At 38.1% G+C, this 24,127-nt stretch overlaps 1 pseudogene; it reads left to right on the top strand.

Annotated features, from left to right (window-relative positions):
* The first annotated feature begins 8,807 nt into the window (after positions 1-8,807).
* On the top strand, positions 8,808-10,065 carry LOC127119933 (pentatricopeptide repeat-containing protein At1g31790-like; annotated as a pseudogene).
* Positions 10,066-24,127: the final 14,062 nt, after the last annotated feature.

Raw genomic sequence — 24,127 nt, 5'->3', positions numbered from 1 at the left:
ATCCTCTGATATCCAATAGCTTGTTTGATCTCAGGACGCAACCCGTTCTCAAACTTCACACACTTCGAAAATTCTCCAGCAGCCTCATTATAGGGAGTATAGTACTTTGACAGCTCGGTGAACTTCGCAGCATACTCAGTAACAGTCCTGTTACCCTGTTTCAATTCCAAGAATTCTATTTCTTTCTTCCCTCGGACATCCTCTGGAAAATACTTCCTCAGAAATCTCTCCCTGAACACAGCCCAAGTAATCTCAGCATTCCCAGCAGATTCCAACTCAGTGCGGGTAGCAACCCACCAATCATCAGCTTCTTCTGACAGCATATGTGTACCGAACCTGACCTTCTGGTTATCAGCACACTCAGTTACTCTGAAGATCCTCTCGATCTCCTTCAACCACTTCTGAGCACCATCTGGATCGTATGCTCCCTTGAACATTGGAGGATTGTTCTTCTGGAACTCACTCAACTGACGAGCAGCTCCCATTCCCGCAACGTTCGGATTTCCTCCAAGCACTCCAGCTAGCATACCCAGAGCCTCAGCAATTGCAGCATCATCCCTACCTCTTCCAGCCATCTCTATTCTGAAAACCCAACAAACTAAAACAATAAGTACTGATAGGGTTACACAACACCTATCCCGTACAGGGAAAACAGAATAATTACGACTCGACACGACCAACTATGCTCTGATACCACTAATGTAACACCCTTCTAAAATACCCCAAAAATTTAATTACAATAATAAACATATAATCAGAGTAATATGCAATCAAGGGTGTCACACAATTATTTCATACCATTCAACATAATATTTAGTCATGCTCATTATTTAACTCAAAACATAAAGTATTTGCACAATTACGCAGCGGATAGAGATCAACTCAATCATGCAACACATGTAACATCACATGTAATTTAGTTCAACAACAACAACAATAATAGTCAAAGTTTTCCCGCCCGATGTTACATCTATCAGAGCATGACCCATTAGGGAGACTACACTAGACTCCAAGCATTTGCTTCTACTCAACTCATTTCTCGTTACCTGAAAAATAGTTGTAAGGGTGAGTTCCTCAATCAATATAATAAGCATTATAAAACAACATGTAATGCTAAGTAAATAACACATCAATTCACCCTAACCAGACTACGCATTCAGCAACGGCAATATTCGTCCAAACATCATATTCAACAATGATATATATCATATGTATAATCCTCAAACCATATTCAACACCAACAACACAACACAACGATTTACTCACTAATTCCTCACAATGGGAATTAGCTACAGCCCCACAGGCTATGCCATGCATTCATTATGCAATGAGACTCCATGAAATGCGGTACCAACTCTTCTTGAACATATAGTCCAAGCTCACCGATCCCTCCGGATACGGCTACTAAGCTCACTAGTCCCACTCATTGAGATCTAATGACTCACTCACTAATTCCTCACCATGGGAATTAGCTACAGCCCCAAAGGCTAGACTATGCAAGCTAATCATCTAGCATGCAAACATCAACAACAATTCACAACGATTCACTCACCAATTCCTCACAATGGGAATTAGCTACAGCCCCACAGGCTATGCCATGCACACTAATCATCTAGCAATGCAGCATCAACAACAACTCAAATGGACATATGCTCACACTCTAAGCCATACGACAGTCCATTCACAAATACATGCATAATATATACATTCACAACAATTTAGCATATCATCATACATCATCAATACCTGTATCAACACCTCATCAACACATATATAAAACACTTCCTCAACACATGTATGAACACCTGAGCAACACATGTATAAACACTTCTTCTGCCTTGCTCGCTAGGCGAGGCAGTGGCGAAGCTCTGGTTCGCTAGGCGAGCTCAAGGCGAACAGCTCCAGGAAATTGGTAAATTAATTCGCTAGGCGAGCTCAAGGCGAAGGTAATAGCGAACTCATTCCGTTTTGGTGAAAAAACACCGCTAGCACTCACTCGCTAGGCGAAGCTCCAGCGAGTCCACAGCGAACATTACAGTAGCAAAACCTCTCAGTCTCGCTGGGGCGAGGTTGAGGCGCGTTCCTTCGCTAGGCGAAGGTTATGTTCGCTAGGCGAACATGACAGTTCACCAGACGCGTTTCTTTGGGCAGGGATCTCGTGTGCCCATTCCAGACCCTTCCCACTCAAACTTACTCGTCGCCATTCATCACCAATTTATCGGTTTGATTACACACACAATTATCAATCTGATTACGGTTTTCACTCAACCTATTCATCACAGATTTTCAGCATTCCAAATCCCAATTAGGGTCAAATTGACGGCTTATCACTACCCATGACATATTATCCCAAAATACCCATTAATCGACGATAAACCCCCCTTACCTTAACAATCCGGCAGAATCTTTGAGCTTCAAGCTTTCGTTCTCCAACCTTTGCTCTTCAGCTCCTCTTCTCTGCCCTTTTTCCCTTTTCTCTCACGATGCTTCTCTGTTCTGTTTTCACGTGAAATGCTTTTCCAAATGAGAACTTTTCCTTATTCCAACATATATATATTTTCCAATAATAATAATCCAAAAATAATAATAATAAAATTTCCAATTATTTAATTAAATTAATAATTAAATTATTAACTCAATTCAAATAATTATTTTATTATTATCGGGGTGTTACACTAACATTAGGTAGATATTCCCATTTGTAAATCCTAACACTTAAGTACATATTGCATGACAACTCTAGGGCAGAGCTTCCCCATCTTTAGACCTTTTCGAGCGTCTCCGATCTTGTGGCATGTAGTTCGTTCTATTGCAAAGAGGTAACTGCCTAAGACTCGATTCAGCGAGCTGCGACACCTGCTGCTAGGATGTGAACACATTGCCCACTCTCCTTTGACACAACTGGTGTCCTCCTTTGTAAGTCCATGTTCAGATGGCAATCCCTATGTAGCCCAACTATGGCAACTCTGATTCTCATGTTCAGATGAGATACGTAGGCACAAGATGCGATGTCTTGCCGAGTTTGACTAACGACTAACAACTAATCCTTGTTTGCTTTCGCCCTTGTTGCGATCCTTTCTCTCGCCCACGTTGCGATCGAGACCTTCCCTTTCTCTTGCCCTAGTTGCAATCGAGACCCTTGTTCCTGTAGTTGGCTGAACTACGTTTTGCTCTGATTCTCATTCCCGATGAGATACGTAGGCATAAGACGCGATGTCTTAGCGAGCACACATCTCTTTAACCCATAGGTAGCCGAGCTACGAAGACTCTGATTCTCATTCCAGATGAGATACGTATGCAATGGATGCGATATCCGTGCGAGTCATTTTCTTTGACCCTTTCTTTTAGTAAATAGTACATTAGATAAACACACACCATTTAGACAAGAACAACAAGAGTGGATCCCGTAGAGTACTACGGATGCGTAGGGGTGCTAATACCTTCCCTTCGCATAATCGACTCCCGAACCCAATATTTGGTTGCGAGACCTTGTCTTTTCCTTTCCTTTCTCCAGGTTTACTTCGAGCGTTTCCTTTCACTCCTTTGGGATAAATAACGCACGGTGGCGACTCTTCTGTCATTTTTTTCTTTCGCCGGTTGTTTTTTCGCACCTCTGTATTTTTCAGGCTGCGACACCTAGTACTAAGTCAATGGTAAACTCAACCTCACGCTCTGGCGGTAAGTCACAAATATCCTATAGAAATACATCTGGAAAATCACATACAACCGACAACTCAACCATTGCAGCTTTACTGTCGACTTACAAGGACAAAAACATCGCGAACACACAAGCCTTACCTTCCAAGAATCCTTCTACTTGCATAATTGATGGAAAAACTCTTCACCTTCATCGAAATCGAATTCATGGTCTGAAGGCAAGTCACAAATATCTTTCAGGAAAAACATCAGGGATCACACACCACTGGCACAACACTAGCTGTCATATTTCTCTCTACTCTCCGAGAAGACAACATCAACAATACCTAATTGTTTTCCCTAAAGACATCCCAACTTGGCCGGGAGACAGGAATCTCGAATCCACAACATCTTCAGTGTCAGGAACAACACAACTTCGACATCGCCTGAGCTCTTGAAATCAACGACACACTGCACCAACTTATCAAAATAATTGGTAAACACTTGGTTTAAATTCAACCAATTTATTCCCAGAATAAGATCAACTTGTTCCAACCAAATACAAATTGTACATATCCTTAGGGAACACATACTCAACACACTACTGGCTCATCTCTAGCCAAAACGTTACCTTCCCATTCACAAGGAAGTGAACAAATAGAACACCTGACCGTCTTCCCTCAAGTATCACACCATTTTTCTAACCGGCACCATCCTCGAATCTAACCTTTCTTCGGGTTCAGTAAAAGAACAACATTCTCAAAATAGTCGAACTAGCCAACACCGCACTCTCGCTTGTAGCAACATGATGTTTGAGCTCTCTACAGTTGGAACATCCAAGAGAAGAAATTTCTTCTCCCCCATTTGTTTCATTCCCAACCTGCAAATGGAAAACAAAACAAAAGAAACATCGACAGTATTCTCACACACATGTCGCATACTAGGGAACAAACATAATTAAACAACCTGGACGGACGGACCAACCAGGTTCTGATACCACTTTGTAATACCTAAACCCCGCATACAATTTTAATGCATAATTTAATAAAATTTCAACCACAAAAGGTGTCACTCACATCAAACATATCCTGCTCCGTAACACGGGTTATAAATTTCACATAAACATATGTCATCGCATGATCACCTTCACTTAGGGCATCATCATAGTAGAATCATAATTAAAGCAATTAAAAACCATATTTCACTCATACCATTTATTCTCAACTTCAACTTCCATAACAACTAAATAGTTCAAATAAATCAGCTCAACAACTACATCTGTTATAATACTTCAACATAAACATGACATAAGAAGTGAAAGCAAACATTCTCAACCCGATGTTATGTGGCTAGAGTAAGACCATACTAAAGAAAACGAAAAACTATTAGAAGTCACTTCAAGAGCTACCTTCCACTTACTTCAATAATGCTACTATTGAGTATCTGCACGACGCCCATGTAAAGGCAACATTCAAACAAAAGGGGCGAGAATTCATTTCAATAATAAATGGTATAGAATGAAGAATAAAGTACAACATCTACATAATCATGCACAACAATATATCACATTCTCACATCCAAATAATAATCAACATTATACATGACAACATCTCAATTATCATCAACATCATACAAAACCACATCTCAATTATCATCAACATCATATACAACAACATCTCATCCAACAACACGTCAACATCAACTAATACAAATGCATCACTTATGCAATATACTTAACACCGAATCAACATGCATATGGTATCAAATATGAACACTCAAGTTCATCTCACTCCATGATCCCCACCATATGATCGATTTCCTTTTGGAACCGAAGCACACCAAAATCGCTACCATCACCATAAGTAACACTTCACTAATCCCCCATAGTAGGAATTATCTACTCGCACCCGATCCATCACCATAGGATCAAGGCTCACCAAAACTGGACCAAATCCCATACACCAAGATGCATGACTCTCAAATAACATGCATTAACACAACAAGGTTCACTAAAAGGATCCCCACACACATCTTACCATTTATGCATCATACCATTCATCATGCAACAACTAATTCATGTTAGCACGTGAATATTATCAACAAATCGCAACAACTCATCAGCATCTTAACATCATCGACATAACAACATAATTTTCACACCACGATATTAGAACAATGCAACGATTCATCAACCAAACGTATAAATCAATAAATTTATTAACATAGTAGGCATGTGAATAATATTCAAACATCTCAACAACCACTACCATGCTATAGGTTTGGTTGTTACTTTTCTAATGCTTCAAACGACATTAAAATCAGACTTACAAAATAAAAGTTATGACCAAAATTGTCGGGATATGTCAATAATTCATTAACCGGACTTATGAACAAAAACTTCCCCAACATAGTATGCATAAGGATAATACTCAAATAATTTACATATTCCCATCATATTATATCTCTGAGAGTCAGCTTTCTAACGCTTCAAACCCCAACCCGAAATGATTCACGAGTTGAAAGTTATGATCAAAACCGTGCACAAAGGCGTTACTATGAAGTTGTTGTTTTTCTAAAATTTCCAACACGGTTTTTATATTCTTCAATCCCAAAAATGTCTATGAAATAATCACCAAAATTATTTTATTCCTGAAACAAAGTTATAGTCCTCTATTTCAGATATCCAACACATCAAACAGAACTCGATTTAGACTTACGGATCAAAAGTTATGGTCAAAACGATTTCGACCGAAAAACACGAAAAGAGGCTCCCGCGCTGAACGCGGTCGTGACAGACATAATGCAAAATTTTCTGCATTTTTCATCGTTGGAGGCCTTTCGGACCTCCAATTTTGATTCCGTAAAAAGTTAAATGCTCAGAAAAGTACAACTCATGCAATAATCTAATTATCTTAAGTTAATTTACAATTTTAGCACAATTAGATTATCTAATCACCGTTTTAAGATTATGTCTAAAACCTTCGAAATTGCAACAATGGTGGATATATGTTCAATCATCAAAACATAAAAAATACACGCACATAAGGGACACAAAATTCATCATATAATCATCATATAACAACCATCATAACATCGAAATTCAAAGTTATGAATCGAAACATCCAACCCTAAGGAGGTTGAGAGTTCCTCCATTCTACTATTCTACCATACCCTTTACTATTGGAACAAGTTCTCACCCTTACCTGATCTTCAATAAAAATAATAATTAAGCTTGAGATTGATATTCTTCTTCAATCTCAAGCTTTTGCTCTCCCTCTTTGCCTCTTTTGCTCCAATCTCATGTATTGACAAAATCTCCCAAAACCTAGCTTCTCTCTCAACTTTTGAATTATATAGTAATCTCTTTACTTTTGGTTAATTATTATTTTTGCTCAATTTAACTCTAGCTTTCCTCTTCTTACCACAAACTCTCCTCAAATTCCACAATTGACTCTAACTCTTATTCTCTCCAATTTCTTATTTTATCAATAATAATAAATAAAATTCTAATTATTATAATCATTTTCTAACCTACTCTATCGTCTCATCGCACCCTACTATTTCTACCACACTCCAACAACACATATTCAAATAGTTTATTTTAAATCGCACCAACATCTAAGAATTAAATAAAACACCGAAAATTATCATGAATCACAAATAATTCAAAATAAAAAAATTAAAAAAATTGGGGTGTTACATCAATCACCGCAAGACGCGACAATTTGACGACATAGTGTTATACTATGGATGGTTGGCTTGCAACTCACGTCTAACATTTCATCATCTGCCTGAACGTGTCACGCAGCAATTAAGCTACACTCAGATTATTCCCAAACACTCTGCTATCTCCGCTCCTCCCGCTCTGACATGTAGAGATGTGTATACCATATTTGACGATGATCTTAGTCATCTGGTACCACATGAGGCACAAAGTATCATAGCTGAGAGCGACTTGAGCTATGTAGACGAGTACATCATGTGGTTTTTCAAGGTGTCACATGATCACATTCATACATGGTGCAGGCTGCTCTAGGAGATCCACCGATGCCAACTCATTAGAAGATACTAGAGGGGGAGAATGCTAGGTTAGATCATGCTCATGATGTGTTGCCTATATGTCGTTGTAATGTGGAGATTGCGCAGATATACATGATAGAGATATCTTTCCTAATGATTATGAGGTGATGAAAGTCTTAGATGCCATTATGACAGATGCACGAGAGACACTGATATACCGGAGATAGCGCCGGAGGACTGGGGGCAGAGGAGACCGATGAGCTCTAGTCCGACATACACAATAGTTTATAGTATTTGTAGTTTGGATTAATATCTTGTTGTTTTTATTTTTACTTATTTCGACTTTATTTTGTATGTCATCATGACTTATTTTGACTTCAGATTTATATATGTCATTTTTTGCATATCAGATGTATGGTTTAATACTTACTTCCTCCATTCCTTTTTAAGTGTCATTTATTGACTTTTTACACATACCAAGAAAGTTAATCAATATTGTTACTTTTCAAAGAATAATTCTCCTATTACCTATAATACCCTTAAACATTTATTACATTTATTACATATATTACATAGAGGTAATTTTGACAAAAATGCAATTAATACTACCTTGAACTTTACTAATGACAATTAAAAATAAACAAAAATATATCAAGAAAGTGACATTTAAAAATCAATGGATGGAGTATCATATAACATAGGGCTTAACATTTATAAATTATAAATCATCATTTTTATTTGAATAATCATAAAACTAACTTAACATGCATTATTTTGATAAATTATAGAGATGCATCTTCGTAAACTCTAAAAGAAAGTGTATCTCCGTATCAATAAATATTTAAAATGGACCCTAAAAGAGATATATGAAATATGTTTTAAAATATTTCATAGATGAATCTCCATTTAATTATAACATTTTGACTTGAAACAAAGTATGTTTAGAAATATATATCCAAAATGTTACTAACTTTGAGTTTTGTTTTTCCATCCTATTCTATAATCCTATAGGTCGAATAAGAAGAGTAGTGGACACTAGACAAAGACAATTACCACTTACCAGAAAGAAAAGGAAAAAAAGAAAACACGGCGATGACAGAAGAAAACATTTTGTGTAATTCGTTGTAGGCTGTCTGTCCAGTCGATGAGAAATGGAAGCCATCGCTGTTCCACCGCCGCCAACAGCACCCACCCACCGTAATGCAGACAGAACTTCAATCATCGCTCCTTCTTCCAACCACCAACTTCACCTTCGATTACCCCTCCGCAACCCCGAACACAAAAACCTCTCTCTCCTTCATAACTCCCCTCGTCACCCTTCTTCACAACCTCTCACTCCTCCGACTAACAAAAAGGAAAAGAACAACAAGAGAAGAAAATGTGCTTCAACTTCACACATCTTGCCTTTGATGGACGCCCTTCACTTTCCTATACCCGTCGACATGTACACCTCTTTGGTCAAAGAATGCACTCTTTCTGGTAACCCAGAAACTGCAATTGAGTTGCATACTCACATAACAAGGAGTGGCATCGAACCTCCATTGCCTTTGATCAATCGGATTCTCATCATGTTTGTTTCGTGCGGTTTGTTGGACAATGCACGCCATGTGTTTGACTCAATGCTTGTGAGGGATTTTCATTCTTGGGCAATTTTGTTTGTTGCCTATTATGAAAATTCTGAGTATGAGAATGCTACGGATGTTTTTCTCGGCATGTTATGTCAATTGGGTGTGATGGGGTTTCATTTTCCTCCATGGATTTGGTCTTGTCTTCTCACAGCTTGTGCCTACACTGTGAATGTCCCTCTAGGAATGCAAGTCCATGGATCTTTATTAAAGTTGGGTGCTTGTGACCATGTGCTTATAAGTAGCTCTTTAATCAGATTTTATGGGAGATTTAAGTGTTCGGAAGATGCAAACGTTGTTTTTAATAAAGTGTCGCGGCATAACACGTTGACTTGGACTGCTAAAATTGTCAGTGGTTGTAAAGAAATGCATTTCTCTGAGGCTCTTGGTGATTTCAAGGAGATGGGAAGTGATAAAGAAGGACAGTTTTACATTTTCCAGTGTTCTCAAGGCATGTGGAAGGATGCGGAATCATGGAAGCTACGGTGAACAGGTTCATGCTGATACCATCAAATTGGGATTTGACTCAGATAACTATGTGCAGTGTAGTTTGGTAGCCATGTATGGAAGAAGTGGGTTACTAAGAGATGCAAAACTGGTGTTTGAAACAACCCGAAATGAAAGAAATGTCGATAGTTGGAATGCCATGCTTATGGGTTATATACAAAATGGTTTGTACATTGAAGCTGTTAAGTTTGTGTATCAGATGAAAGCTGCTGGCATGCATCCACATGAATCACTGCTTGATAAACTAAGAATTGCTTGTGGCAGTTCTACCTTTTAAAGCACTAATGAACCGAGTAGGTTGTACATAGAATATACTGAAATTTAGACATGCTTTTGTAGTTTCAGACTTATGATGATCTCCAATTACATGTCAAAGTATTATAAAGAACTCTATTTTGAAAACTAGTACATTATTGAGAGCTACACATTATTTGAGGAGCCCTACACAAAAAACTCTTTCTTCACAATTTCAAAAGAAAGTAGGAAGATTTATCTATTTTTATTAAAAGTCACTCATGCCCTTGCAAAAGAAAAGTATAAAAAATAAATAGTTTTCTTATATGTACTGAAATTTTTTATGGCCAAGAGAGTTAGATTACTTGTTCTGGGTGTTTGTAGTTCAAACTTAGTTGGGAGTGTTATCAGATTTGAAGATTTAATCAGATTGGAGAAACTTAAATCAGCTTGTAGCTATTTTTATGAGATTGATTTAATTAGATTTGCTTCCTCTAATCAAATCATGATCAATTTGAGATATATTTTTTTAAATAATCAGTTTTTTTAATTTTTTTTCGAAAATAATCAATAATTCAAAAAAATACCAAAATAACCAGTTTTACAAGAGGATGCGTCAGATGAATTGGCGCACCCCCCTAAGGATGAAGAGGAGACGCCAATAGCATTGGTGCATACATTGGGCTCCTCATGAGGAGGTGCCAATGCTATTGGCGCATGCATTGACCCTCATGAGGAGGCACCAATGCTCCTGGCGCCTAAGTGTAATTCATGGTGTGGGCGCCAATCCCTCTAGCGCCTGCATGTGATGTCATGTGGGCGTCAGTTCCCTTGACGCATACATTTGATGTTCACCCTCCATAAATACCACGCCTTGGATGCAATATTTTTCACTCAAATTCATCTCTTAATACCATAATTTCTCTAGTTCAACCACCATCACCTTCAAGTTTCTCTGTTTTAACAATGTCTGCATACATTCAGAAACGAAATGCTGATGTAATATTTTCCGTCGTTGCGACTCAGGTACCAGATTCGACTTTGGAACACAGATACGTTTGAACGTCTTAATCGGACATTGTACAGTTGGTTAGAGGGAGAAATTGGAGAGGGTGAAAGGATTAGAAGAATACAATGGCTTGTGTCCACGTTTAACCAAAACAGAGAAGTGCGCGAATGAGTGGATATTAAGATCGACCAAGACGCTCGTAGGATGATGCATTACATGTTCAAAATTGTTTTGATGGTTGTAATCGCATAGTTCTTGTACTGTATTTGTTATAATTATTTGTGTTACTGTTTATGTAATGGTACTTTCGTATATTGCAATAGAGGTACATGTCAATTTTCTTATATTGCAATAGAGGTGCATGTCAATTTAAACCAATAGAGGTACATGTCAATTTTCTAATATGAAAAAAATTTAGTTTTTCATATATTGCAATAGAGGTACATGTCAATTTATCTGGTTGTACTCGTTCCAACACTAGGACAGTTATTACGATTGTGACTTGGCTGACGGCATGAACTACATAGTCTAACCATTTTGTTCGCCGTATCCATTTCGGTTCGAATCCGGGTGCTGTTTGGGCGAACTTTTTTCTTCCTTCGCATAACTTCGTTGTGCCAGACGATGTCCCCTTGATATTCTGGCCAATAATTCTCTTTTTCCACTATGGAAAAACTAACTTTATAAACATTTGAAAGACTGACGACTTTGTAAACTTCAGACAACAAGTAGGATGGATCTCTTCGAACCTTTGAGCATGCCGCAATTACATGGGAGCAGGGGGTACGAAAGGCTTGGAACTTTCCACAGTTGCACCAACCTCTATCTAGTTCGACTATGTACTGTCCCATCGGCATGCATTCATTGTGATCCATGGACTCGGCAACACTATACCAACCTTTAGTGCGATCAAATACCGTAACTGAAGGAGAATTGCCATCCAAGGTGCAGCGGAATTTAAAATTTTCTCCTTTAATGATCCTTACGAATGGGCATGATCAGTGATAGAATCGTTACCTCTTGTGGCGATCACGAACGTTGTACGATGACAACGTCTCTACTCAGTCCACACGAACGGATTCCTTCAATCTCAGTGCTAGCTGATACGAATGAAGGCTTTGAGTGAGAGAGAGAGAGGGAAATGAAATTCCAAGTCTTCACTTGAGTCTGAGTTACAATGCTTCTACCCAAGGGTTCTATTTATAGAACCACTTGTGTGGGCTTCAAGCTAAAAAGCCCACTTAAGTGTATTTTGGCCCATATCTTATAATATGCCCAAAATCACTTAAGCGTGTGGTACCTTACCATATTTCGTATTCCATTTAAGTGCACCGTACCTTACGGTGTTCCTTAGTTACTCTATTTCTCATCAATCCGTCCTTTGTGTGTGACCCTGTAGGTTTTCGCGACGTTGGCAATTATATTAAATCACGCATTTAACATAATAAATAGTGAGCGGTATCTAGCAACACATCACTGCTACCCAAGACACGAAAATGTCATGTGATCTAAGAAAACCTTCTGTGATAATAATTATGTGTATAATTACCCCTTTGCCCTTATGTCTATATTGAACACAATGTATAGACCGTGTCATCCTTGTCTAGTTCAATATTGGGCCCATAGACATTTATCCTATTACGCAGGATGGGCAAATTCCATCTAGGTCACTCATGTCCCTCAGCATGCTTCGTGGAGTACCCATCAACTGTCTTTATGGTTATCCAGTTACGGACAACGTTGGATCAACAATAAAGCACTCGACTCTACATCTAGGGTCCACAGTGGTTTCAGGTCGAAGAGTGGTATACACCATGAGAATAACTTATAACACTTTGCATAACTTTCTATATAGTATTCTCATAGCGGGTCAATCCGGTATAAATATTACTCTTAATATTCATACTTATGTTTAAGACTTGATAACTCTTTATCCATGATCCATGAGATGTGATCATCAGTCTACAAACATAATAGTCTTAATGCTTTAATGTTATCCCACTTCACAATAAAGCTCGACTACAGATACTTTAAGAATAGTGTCCTTATGTTTAATGTGATCTCATGATTAAGTCATACTTGATACATTAAACGGACTAGCTATTCTAGGGACTTTATTAATCAAACATAATAAAGAAAAAGCCTTTTAATTATTAATAAATAATTCGATACAAGTACCAAAAGTATTGGCCTCTAGGGCTTACACTAACAATCTCCCACTAGCACTAGAGCCAATCAGGCATACCCCTAATGCCCATTGATCTAGTATGGCCACCATGCTTCTGCTGCGCAAGAGGCTTTGTCAGTGGGTCAGCAATATTGTCAAGTGTAGGTACTCTACATATTTTCACATCTCCTCTATCTATTATCTCTCGAATGAGGTGATAACGCCTAAGTATGTGTTTGGATCGTTGGTGAGATCTAGGCTCCTTAGCTTGTGCGATAGCACCATTGTTATCATAATAGAGACCAATGGGATCCACAATGCCAGGAACTATGCCAAGTTCACTAAGGAACTTTTGATCCAAACAACTTCCTTTGCTGCACTTGAGGCAACAATATACTCGGCTTCGGTTGTAGAGTCAGCAACCGTATCTTGCTTTGAACTTTTCTAGCTCACAGCGCCACCATTTAAGCAAAACACATAACCATTGGAACCATTCATATTAAAGCGTCTCAGCACTTTGTCTATGTACTCTGACTTAGGCCAAGCATTTTGTGATCTATCTCTATAGATTCTGATTCCTAATTTATAGGCTGCTTCACCTAGGTCCTTCATAGAAAAGCATTTCCCCAACCAAGACTTTACTTGTTGCAGGGTAGGGATATCGTTTCCAATGAGTAATATGTCATCTACATATAATACCAGGATCACGATCATGCTCCCACTAACCTTCTTGTAGACACAAGGCTCATCTTCGTTCTTGATGAATCCATATTGTTTTACTGTTTCATCAAAACGAAGATTCCATGAGTAGGTCATAGGCTCATCTTGATCCATGAGTAATACATCACCTTGATCTGTTATGAGATATCCATATCTCTCAGGTAGGTGACGTATCCTGCTTGACCTATGCTGGTCTTGTTCTACTTAAGCAAGTTGCTCTTTACAGAACTATTTGTGTTTCCTGCTCTAATTCCTCCATAGGTGTATCAATGCCTTGTGATTCTTGAATTTCTTCAAGCTCTACTTTCCTCCCACTGATTCTTTTGGAAATAAAATCCTTTTCTAGGAAAACTCCAGTTCGAGCGACAAACACTTTGCCCTCAGAAGGATTGTAGAAGTGATACCCTCTTGTTTCTTTAGGATACCCCACAAATAAGCATTTGTCAGATTTGGGCTCAAGCTTAGTTGAAATTTGTCGTTTCACATAAACTTCGCAACCCCAAATCTTCATGTAAGACATATGTGGTTTCTTACCACTCCATATCTCATATGGTGTCTTCTCAACCTTTTTGGATGGAACACGGTTAAGTGTGTAAGCTGCTGTCAATAGTGCATGTCCTCAAAAGGAGTTTGGAAGATCGGCGTGACTCATCATGGATCGGACCATGTCTAACAGGGTTCAATTTCTTCTCTCAGATACACCATTCCATTGGGGTGTTCCAGGAGGAGTAAGTTGGGATAGGATCCCACACTCTTCTAGATGGTCATCAAACTCCAGGCTTAAATACTCACCACCTCGATCTGATCGAAGAGTTTTAATATTCTTACCTAGTTGGTTTTGTACTTCATTCTTGAATTCCTTGAAATTTTCAAAGGACTCCGATTTGTGTTTCATTAAATACATATAACCATATCTACTGAAATCATCAGTAAATGTGATGAAGTACTGAAAACCTCCTCTGGCTGGTATGTTCAGTGGTCCACATACATCAGTATGTATAAGGGCCAAAAGATCATTCGCTCTTTCACCTTTTCATGTGAATGGAGACTTTGTCATCTTTCCAATTAAACAAGATCTGCATGTCTCATATGATTCATAATCAAAAGAGTCCAAGAGTCCATCTTTATGGAGTTTGGAAATACGTTTCTCATTTATGTGGCCTAATCGACAATGCCAAAGGTAAGTTGGATTTAACTTATTAGGTTTCATCCTTTTAGTATTAATGTTATAAATAGGCATTTCAAGATCAAGGACATATAGTCCATTGTTCATTTGTGCAGAAGCATATAATATATCATTCAAATAAATTGAGCAACAATTGTTCTTTATTATAAATGAAAACCAAACTTGTCCAAACAAGAAACGGAAATAATATTCCTGCTAATTGCAGGTACATAATAACAGTTCTCTAACTGAATTATTAAACCACTAGGTAAAGTCAATACATAAGTTCCTACGGCTAAAGCAGCAACCTTTGCTCCATTTCCAACTCGTAGGTCGACTTCACCTTTTGCCAAATCTCTACTCCTTTTTAGTCCATGCACATTTGTACAAATGTGAGAATGCATCCAATATCTAATACCCATGATGCTGAAGTAGATAAATTAATTTCAATAACAAAAATACCTGAAGTTGAAGTCTCTACTCCATTCTTCTTATCTTCCAGGTACTTTGGGCAGTTTCTCTTCCAGTGTCCGGTCTTACCGCAATGGAAGCAGGTGTCTTCTCTTGATATGCCTCCACTAGGCTTTAAAGCAGCAACGATGGGTTTGGGTTTGGCAACTTCCTTGCCTTTCCCTTTATCACCCTGCTTAGTGGGCCTTTTGCTCTGTCTCTTTCCATTTCCGATCATCAGAATGGACTTCCCTTTTGACTTCAGATTCTGCTCAGCAGTTCTTAACATGGCGAGCAGTTCAGGAAGAGATTTGTCCATATCATTCATATTGAAGTTTAGGACAAATTGACTGAATTTATCTGGCAACGATTGCAAGATCAAATCAGTCGCAAGTTCCTTTCCGAGGGGAAAACCCAATCTTTCAAGGTTTTCCACATACCCAATCATCTTGAGTACATGGGGACCTACAGGGGCTCCGTCAGCTAACTTTCCTTGAAAAAGGGATTTTGAAACTTCAAACCTCTCATGCCTTGCTTGCTCTTGATAGAGCATCTTCAGGTGTTTGATCATATCGAACGCTGACACGTTCTCATGTTGCTTTTGCAATTCTGAGTTCATGGTAGCTAGCATGAGACAAGCAGTTTCATTGGCATCATCGACATGCTTCTTATAAGCATCTCTTTCTGCCTTAGGTGCAGAACTAGGAGGTTCCTCTTTAGGAACAGGTGTCTCCAAGACATACAGCTTTTTATCATGTTTGAGGATAATCCTTAGGTTTCGGTGCCAATCCAGAAAATTTATCCCAGACAATTTTTCCTTATCAAGGATTGATCACAAGATGTTGTTAGAGGTGTTTCCTGTCATGATAATCTACATAAGGATTAATGAAAATATAAGTATCATTGACATATTTAATTAGGCCTTTAATTAAATATGCTCCCACTATTTTACTCAAAACAAATGACCCTCATCATTTGATTCGGAAAATCCCGTTGGAAGATTTTCTAGTGGGTCGAGATCCATATTTCACTTCGTTCTAAGTCCGCGTAGGCGGATTACACAAAACTAGGTTATTTAGGTAGGAACTCCTTCCAATTGTATCTCATACAACTCTCGAAAATTTCAGTTGGGTGAATAACTCCTTATTCCAATCCATCATATGGATCATTCCCAACTCTTGCTTCTAAACATATATAATATTATTATAATTAAGTTTGACCCATCGTTTTAGCAGTTGGATATTACAATTATCCCATCGCACCTTACCAATATAGAAAATGCACCTCGCGTAGGCGAAACCTACATTGTCCGATACTAGTCTTGATGAGTGCTAAAACTTGGAAAGCAAACACATACAATATTATTATAATTTGTTTAGTTAAGTTTGAACCATTGTTTTAACAGTTGGATATTACAATTAACCCATCGCACCTTACTAATATAGAACATGCACCTCACGTAGGCGAAACCTACATTATTCGATACTAGTCTTGATGAGTGTTAAAACTTGGAAAGCATAAACTTAATATTTAATTTGAGGGAATTGCAATTTTTCTGATCTCACCGGCTTATTTATCATATAAACCGTCTCTCACATGCATCAACATACATTCACATGCATCAACATACATACATACATAATGAAACAGTTATGGCCCCTAGCGCAATTGTTCTCCCAAGCCAATGAGAGAACCTAAGCCTCCTTTGACACTGACTTCTTTGCTTTCTTCATATCATTACATTTCATAAAAGAAACTCGTTTTACATACGAGGGAGTGAGATGAGAAAAGAAGTTACATTGAGAGATTAAAAGAGAGGCACGACACGCAGGTCGTATTTTAAAAATCAAAACAAAATAAAGGAAAACTAAGGCCATAACCGATCACCACAAGACAATAATAAACACATTATTATTATTATCAATTTTAATTCTTTTAATTAAAACCTAATTAAATTTCGACGACCGATCACACTACGCAGAGTTAGTCGGGGGTCCGCTGCCCGGTCAGCGGGAACGGGTGTTAGCCGAACGGGTGAATTTTGCCTTAAAGCACTGAGTTAGCCGAACGGGTGAATTTTGCCTTGCGTTAATCGGTTAACTAAATGCGTTAACCGGTTAACACTGTTTGAAATCTGTTCAAAAATTGTTTTTTGCCTTGCGTTAACCGGTTAACCAAATGCGTTAACCGATTAACACTGTTTGAAAATCTCTTGGAAAACTGTTTTCCGTCTTGCGTTAACCGGTTAACCATTTGGTTAACCGGTTAACACTGTTTGAAAAGCTTAAAATTTTTATTTCGCATTGCGTTAACCGGTTAACACTGTTTCAAAAAGTGTTTAGAAAGCACAACTCTTGTGCAGTCACAACCCCAATCGCATAACTCTCTGACAACACAATCCTTGTGCCGTCACTAACCCTGATGCACCAATTTCAAACCGTTAAACACATCTCGATTGTTGATTCAGTATGATTGATCAACACGTCATTGCTTCACTATACTAATGTCGGATCAAGAAGCAAATGACCATTGATCGCTCAAAGGAAAACAACCATTGAGTGTTTGAATGAACGAAACGAGAACACTATATCATATATAATGTATTTTGCATCAGGATTACATATATCATATATATAACTTGATCGATCTCAATTTAATCTTTGATTCATTCTGTCTTTAATCATATTAATACAGAACAAAAACAGTTATCAGATTCATGGTTTCGTAAGTGGCTCTGATACCACTGAAGGAGAATTGTCATCCAAGGCGCGGCGGAATTTAAAATTTTCTCCTTTAATGATCCTTACGAATGGGCATGATCAGTAATAGAATCGTTACTTCTTGTGGCGATCACGATCGTTGAACGATGACAACGTTTCTACTCAGTCCACACGAACGGATTCCTTCAATCTCAGTGCTAGCTGGTACGAATGAAGGCTTTGAGTGAGAGAGAGAGGGGGAAACGGAATTCCAAGTCTTCACTTGAGTCTGAGTTAAAATTCTTCTACCCAAGGGTTCTATTTATAGAACCATTTGTGTGGGCTTCAAGCTAAAAAGCCCACTTAAGTGTATTTTGGCCCATATCTTATAATATTCCCAAAATCACTTAAGCGTGTGGTACCTTACCATATTTCGTATTCCACTTAAGTGCACCGTACCTTACGGTGTTCCTTAGTTACTCTATTTCTCATCAATCCGTCCTTTGTGTGTGACCCTGTAGGTTTTCGCGATGTTGGATATTATATTAAATCACGCATTTAACATAATAAACAGTGAGCGATAATACTTTTGGTACTTGTATCGAATTATTTATTAATTAATAAAAAGGCTTTTTCTTTATTATGGTTGATTAGTAAAGTCCCTGGAATAGATAGTCCGTTTAATGTATTAAGTGTGACTTAATCATGAGAGAACATTAAACATAAGGACACTATTCTTAAAGTATCTGTAGTCGAGCTTTAGTGTGAAGTGGGATAACATTAAAGCATTAAGACTATTATGTTTGTAGACTGATGATCACATCTCGTGGATCATGAATAAAGAGTTATCAAGTCTTAAACATAAGTATGAATATTAAGAGTAATATTCATACCGGATTGACCCGCTATGAGAATACTATATAGAAAGTTATGCAAAGTGTCATAAGTTATTCTCATGGTGATAATGGTGTATACCACTCTTCGACCTGAAACCACTATGGATCCTAGATGTAGAGTCGAGTGCTGTATTGCTGATCCAACGTTGTCCGTAACGTGATAACCATAAAGGCAGTTGATGGGTACTCCACGAAGCATGCTGAGGGACATGAGTGTCCTAGATGGAATTTGCCCATCCTGCGTAACAGGATAAATGTCTATGGGCCCAATATTGAACTGGACAAGGATGACACAATTTATACCTTGTGTTCAATATAGACATAAGGGCAAAGGGGTAATTATACACATAATTATTATCACAGGAGGTTTTGTCAGATCACATGACATTTTCGTGTCTTGGGTAGCAGTGATGTGTTGCTAGATACCGCTCACTGTTTATTATATTAAATGCGTGATTTAATGTAATTGCCAACGTCGCGAAAACCTATAGGGTCACACACAAATGACGGATTGATGAGAGATAGAGTAACTAAGGAACATCGTAAGGTACAATGTACTTAAGTAGAATACGAAATATGGTAAGGTACCAAATACTTAAGTGATTTTGGCATATTATGAGATATGGGCCAAAATACACTTAAGTTGGCTTTTTGGCTTGAAGCCCACACAAGTGGTTCTATAAATAGAACTCTTGTGCAGAAGCATTGTATGGGAATACAACACAACTGAAGAGTTAGAATTTCGTATCTCTCTTTCTCTCACTCAAAGCCTTCATTCATAATAGCTAGCACTGCGATTGAAGGAATCTGTTCGTGTGGACTGAGTAGAGACGTTGTCATCGTTCAACGTTTGTGATCGCCACAAGAGGTAACGATTCTATCACTGATCATGCCCATTCGTAAGGATTACTAAATGAAGAAAATTTTAAATTCCGATGCGCCTTGGATGGCAATTCTCCTTCAGTGGTATCAGAGCCACTTACGAAACCATGAATCTGATATCTGTTTTTGTTCTGTATTAATATGATTAAAGACAGAATGAATCAAAGATTAAATTGAGATCGATCAAGTTATATATATGATATATGTAATCCTGATGCAAAATACATTATATATGATATAATGTTCTCATTTCTTTCATTCAAACACTCAATGGTTGTTTTCCTTTGAGCGATCAATGGTCATTTGCTTCTTGATCCGACATTAGTATGGTGAAGCAATGACGTGTTGATCAATCATACTGAATCAACAATCGAGATGTGTTTGACGGTCTGAAATTGGTGCATCAGGGTTAGCGACGACACAAAGGTTGTGTTGTTAGAGAGTTATGCGATTGGGGTTGTGACTGTACAAGAGTTGTGCTTTCTAAACACTTTTTGGAACAGTGTTAACCGGTTAACGCATATGGTTAACCGGTTAACGCAATAGGAAATAAAATTTTGAGATTTTCAAACAGTGTTAACCGGTTAACGCTTTTGGTTAACCGGTTAACGCAAGGCGGAAAACAGTTTTCCAAGAGATTTTCAAACAGTGTTAACCGGTTAACGTATTTGGTTAACCGGTTAACGCAAGGCAGAAAAGAATTTTCTAACAGTTTTTCAAACAGTGTTAACCGGTTAACGCATATGGTTAACCGGTTAACGCAAGGCAAAATTCACCCGTTCGGCTAACTCAGTGCTTTAAAAGTATCAAGTGTTGATGCGAAAAGCGACATCGATTTTAAATGAATTGTTCATTAAAATGTGGTGATCGGTCGTCGAGATTTAATTTGATTTTAATTAATTAAAGGAATTAATAATAATAAAGTTTTTATTATTGTCTTGTGGTGATCGGTTATGGCCTTAGTTTTCCTTTATTCTGCTTTGGGTTTAAAATACGACCTGCGTGTCGTGCCGCTCTCTTAATCTCCCAAATGTAACTTCTTTTCTCATCTCACTCCCTCGTATGTAAAACGAGTTTCTTTTATGTAATGCAATGATATGAAGAAAGCAAAGAAGTCAGTGCCAAAGGAGGACAACCTTGAAGATCTTGCTTGGAGAAGCTTAAATCGTTGTTAGGTTAGCTTAGGTTCTCTCATTGGCTTGGGAGAACAATTGCGCTAGGGGCCATAACTGTTTCATTATGTATGTATGTATGTTGATGCATGTGAGAGACGGTTTATATGATAAACAAGCCGGTGAGATCAGAAAAATTGCAATTCCCTCAAATTAAATATTAAGTTTATGCTTTCCAAGTTTTAACACTCATCAAGACTAGTAATGGATAATGTAGGTTTCGCCTACGCGAGGTGCATGTTCTATATTAGTAAGGTGCAATGGGATAATTGTAATATCCAACTGTTAAAACAATGGGTCAAACTTAACTAAACAAATTATAATAAGATTATAAATGTTTAGAAGCAAGAGTTGGGAATGATCCATATGATGGATTGGAATAAGGAGTTATTCACCCAACTGAAAATTTTCGAGAGTTGTATGAGATACAATTGGAAGGAGTTCCTACCTAAATAACCTAGTTTTGTGTAATCCGCTTACGCGGACTTAGAACGAAGTGAAATATGGATCTCGACCCACTAGAAAATCTTCCAACAGGATTTTCCGAATCAAGTGATGAGGGTCATTTGTTTTGAGTAAAATAGCGGGAGCATATTTAATTAAAGGCCTAATTAAATATGTCAATGATACTTATATTTTCATTAATCCTTATGTAGATTACCATGACAACAAACACCTCTAACAACATATTGCGATCAAACCACGACAAGGAAAAATTGTCTGGGACAAATTTCCTGGATTGGTACCGAAACCTGAGGATTGTCCTCAAACATGATAAAGGGAAAGGCAAGGAAGTTGCCAAACCCAAACCCACTAGTGCTGCTTTAAAGCCTAGTGGAGGCATAGAAAAAGAAGGCACCTGCTTCCATTGCGGTAAGACTAGACACTGGAAGAGGAACTGCCCAAAGTACCTGGAAGATAGGAAGAATGGAGTAGAGACTCCAACTTCAGGTGTTTTTGTTATTGAAATTAATTTGTCTACTTCTGCATCATGGGTATTAGATACTGGATGCGGTTCTCACATTTGTACAAATGTGCAAGGACTAAAAGGGAGTAGAAAATTGGCAAAAGGTGAAGTCGACCTACGAGTTGGTAATGGAGCAAAGGTTGCTGCCTTAGCCGTAGGAACTTATGAATTGACTTTACCTAGTGGTTTAATAATTCAGTTAGAGAACTGTTATTATGTACCTGCAATTAGCAAGAATATTATTTTCGTTTCTTGTTTGGACAAGTTCGGTTTTTCGTTCATAATAAAGAATAATTGTTGTTCAATTTATTTGAATGATATATTCTATGGTACTGCTCAAATGAACAATGGATTATATGTCCTTGATCTTGAGATGCCAGTTTATAACATTAATACTAATAGGATGAAACCTAATGAGTTAAATCCAACTTACCTTTGGCATTGTCGATTAGGCCACATAAATGAGAAACGCATTTCCGAACTCCATAAAGATGGACTCTTGGACTCTTTTGATTATGAATCATATGAGACATGTAAATCTTGTTTAATTGGAAAGATGACAAAGTCTCCATTCACAGGAAAAGGTGAAAGAGCTAATGATCTTTTGGCCCCCATACATACTGATGTATGTGGACCACTGAACATACCAGCCACAAGAGGTTTTCAGTACTTCATCACATTCACTGATGATTTCAGTAGATATGGTTATGTGTATTTAATGAAATACAAATCAGAGTCCTTTGAAAAGTTCAAGGAATTCAAGAATGAAGTACAAAACCAACTAGGTAAGAATATTAAAACTCTTCGATCAGATCGAGGTGGTGAGTATTTAAGCCTAGAGTTTGATGACCATCTGAAAGAGTGTGGGATCCTATCCCAACTCACTCCTCCTAGAACACCCCAATGGAATGGTGTGTCTGAGAGAAGAAATCGAACCCTGTTAGACATGGTACGATCCATGATGAGTCACGTCGATCTTCCAAACTCCTTTTGGGGACATGCGCTATTGGCAGCAGCTTACACACTTAACCGTGTTCCATCCAAAGAGGTTGATAAGACACCATATGAGATATGGAGTGGTAAGAGACCACATATGTCTTACATGAAGATTTGGGGTTGCGAAGTTTATGTGAAACGACAAATTTCAACTAAGCTTGAGCCCAAATCTGACAAATGCTTATTTGTGGGGTATCCTAAAGAAACAAGAGGATATTACTTCTACAATCCTTCTGAGGGCAATGTGTTTGTCGCTCGAACTGGAGTTTTCCTAGAAAAGGATTTTATTTCCAAAGGAACCAGTGGGAGGAAAGTAGAGCTTGAAGAAATTCAAGAATCACAAAGCATCGATACACCTATGGAGGAATTAGAGCAGGAAACACAAGTGGTTGTGGAAGAGCAACCTGCTCACGTAGAACAAGACCAGCGTAGGTCAGGCAGGATACGTCACCTACCTGAGAGATATGGATATCTCATAACAGATCAAGGTGATGTATTACTCATGGATCAAGATGAGCCTGTGACCTACCAAGAGGCCATAACTGGTCCCGAGTCTGAGAAGTGGCTAGAAGCCATGAAATCCGAAATAGATTCCATGTACACAAACCATGTTTGGACCTTGGTAGAGCCTCCTGTAGGAGTTAATCCTATAGGATGAAAGTGGGTCTTCAAAAAGAAGACTGACATGGATGGTAAGGTACATACCTATAAGGCAAGACTGGTTGCAAAAGGATATAAACAAATTCATGGGGATGACTATGATGAAACCTTTTTACCAGTTGCAATGCTTAAATCTATTCGGATTTTACTTGCTATCGTTGTATATCATGATTATGAAATATGGCAGATGGATGTCAAAACTGCTTTCCTTAATGGGAATCTTCTTGAGGATGTGTACATGACACAGCCTGAAGGATTTGACATACCAGAAGAAGCCCAAAATATATGTAAGCTACAAAGATCAATCTATGGATTGAAGCAA

Source organism: Lathyrus oleraceus, chromosome 2, assembly GCF_024323335.1.
Source record: "Lathyrus oleraceus cultivar Zhongwan6 chromosome 2, CAAS_Psat_ZW6_1.0, whole genome shotgun sequence".
NCBI lineage: Eukaryota > Viridiplantae > Streptophyta > Magnoliopsida > Fabales > Fabaceae > Lathyrus > Lathyrus oleraceus.
Note: the sequence above shows the minus strand (reverse complement) of the source record. Positions and strands in the feature narration are given on the sequence as shown.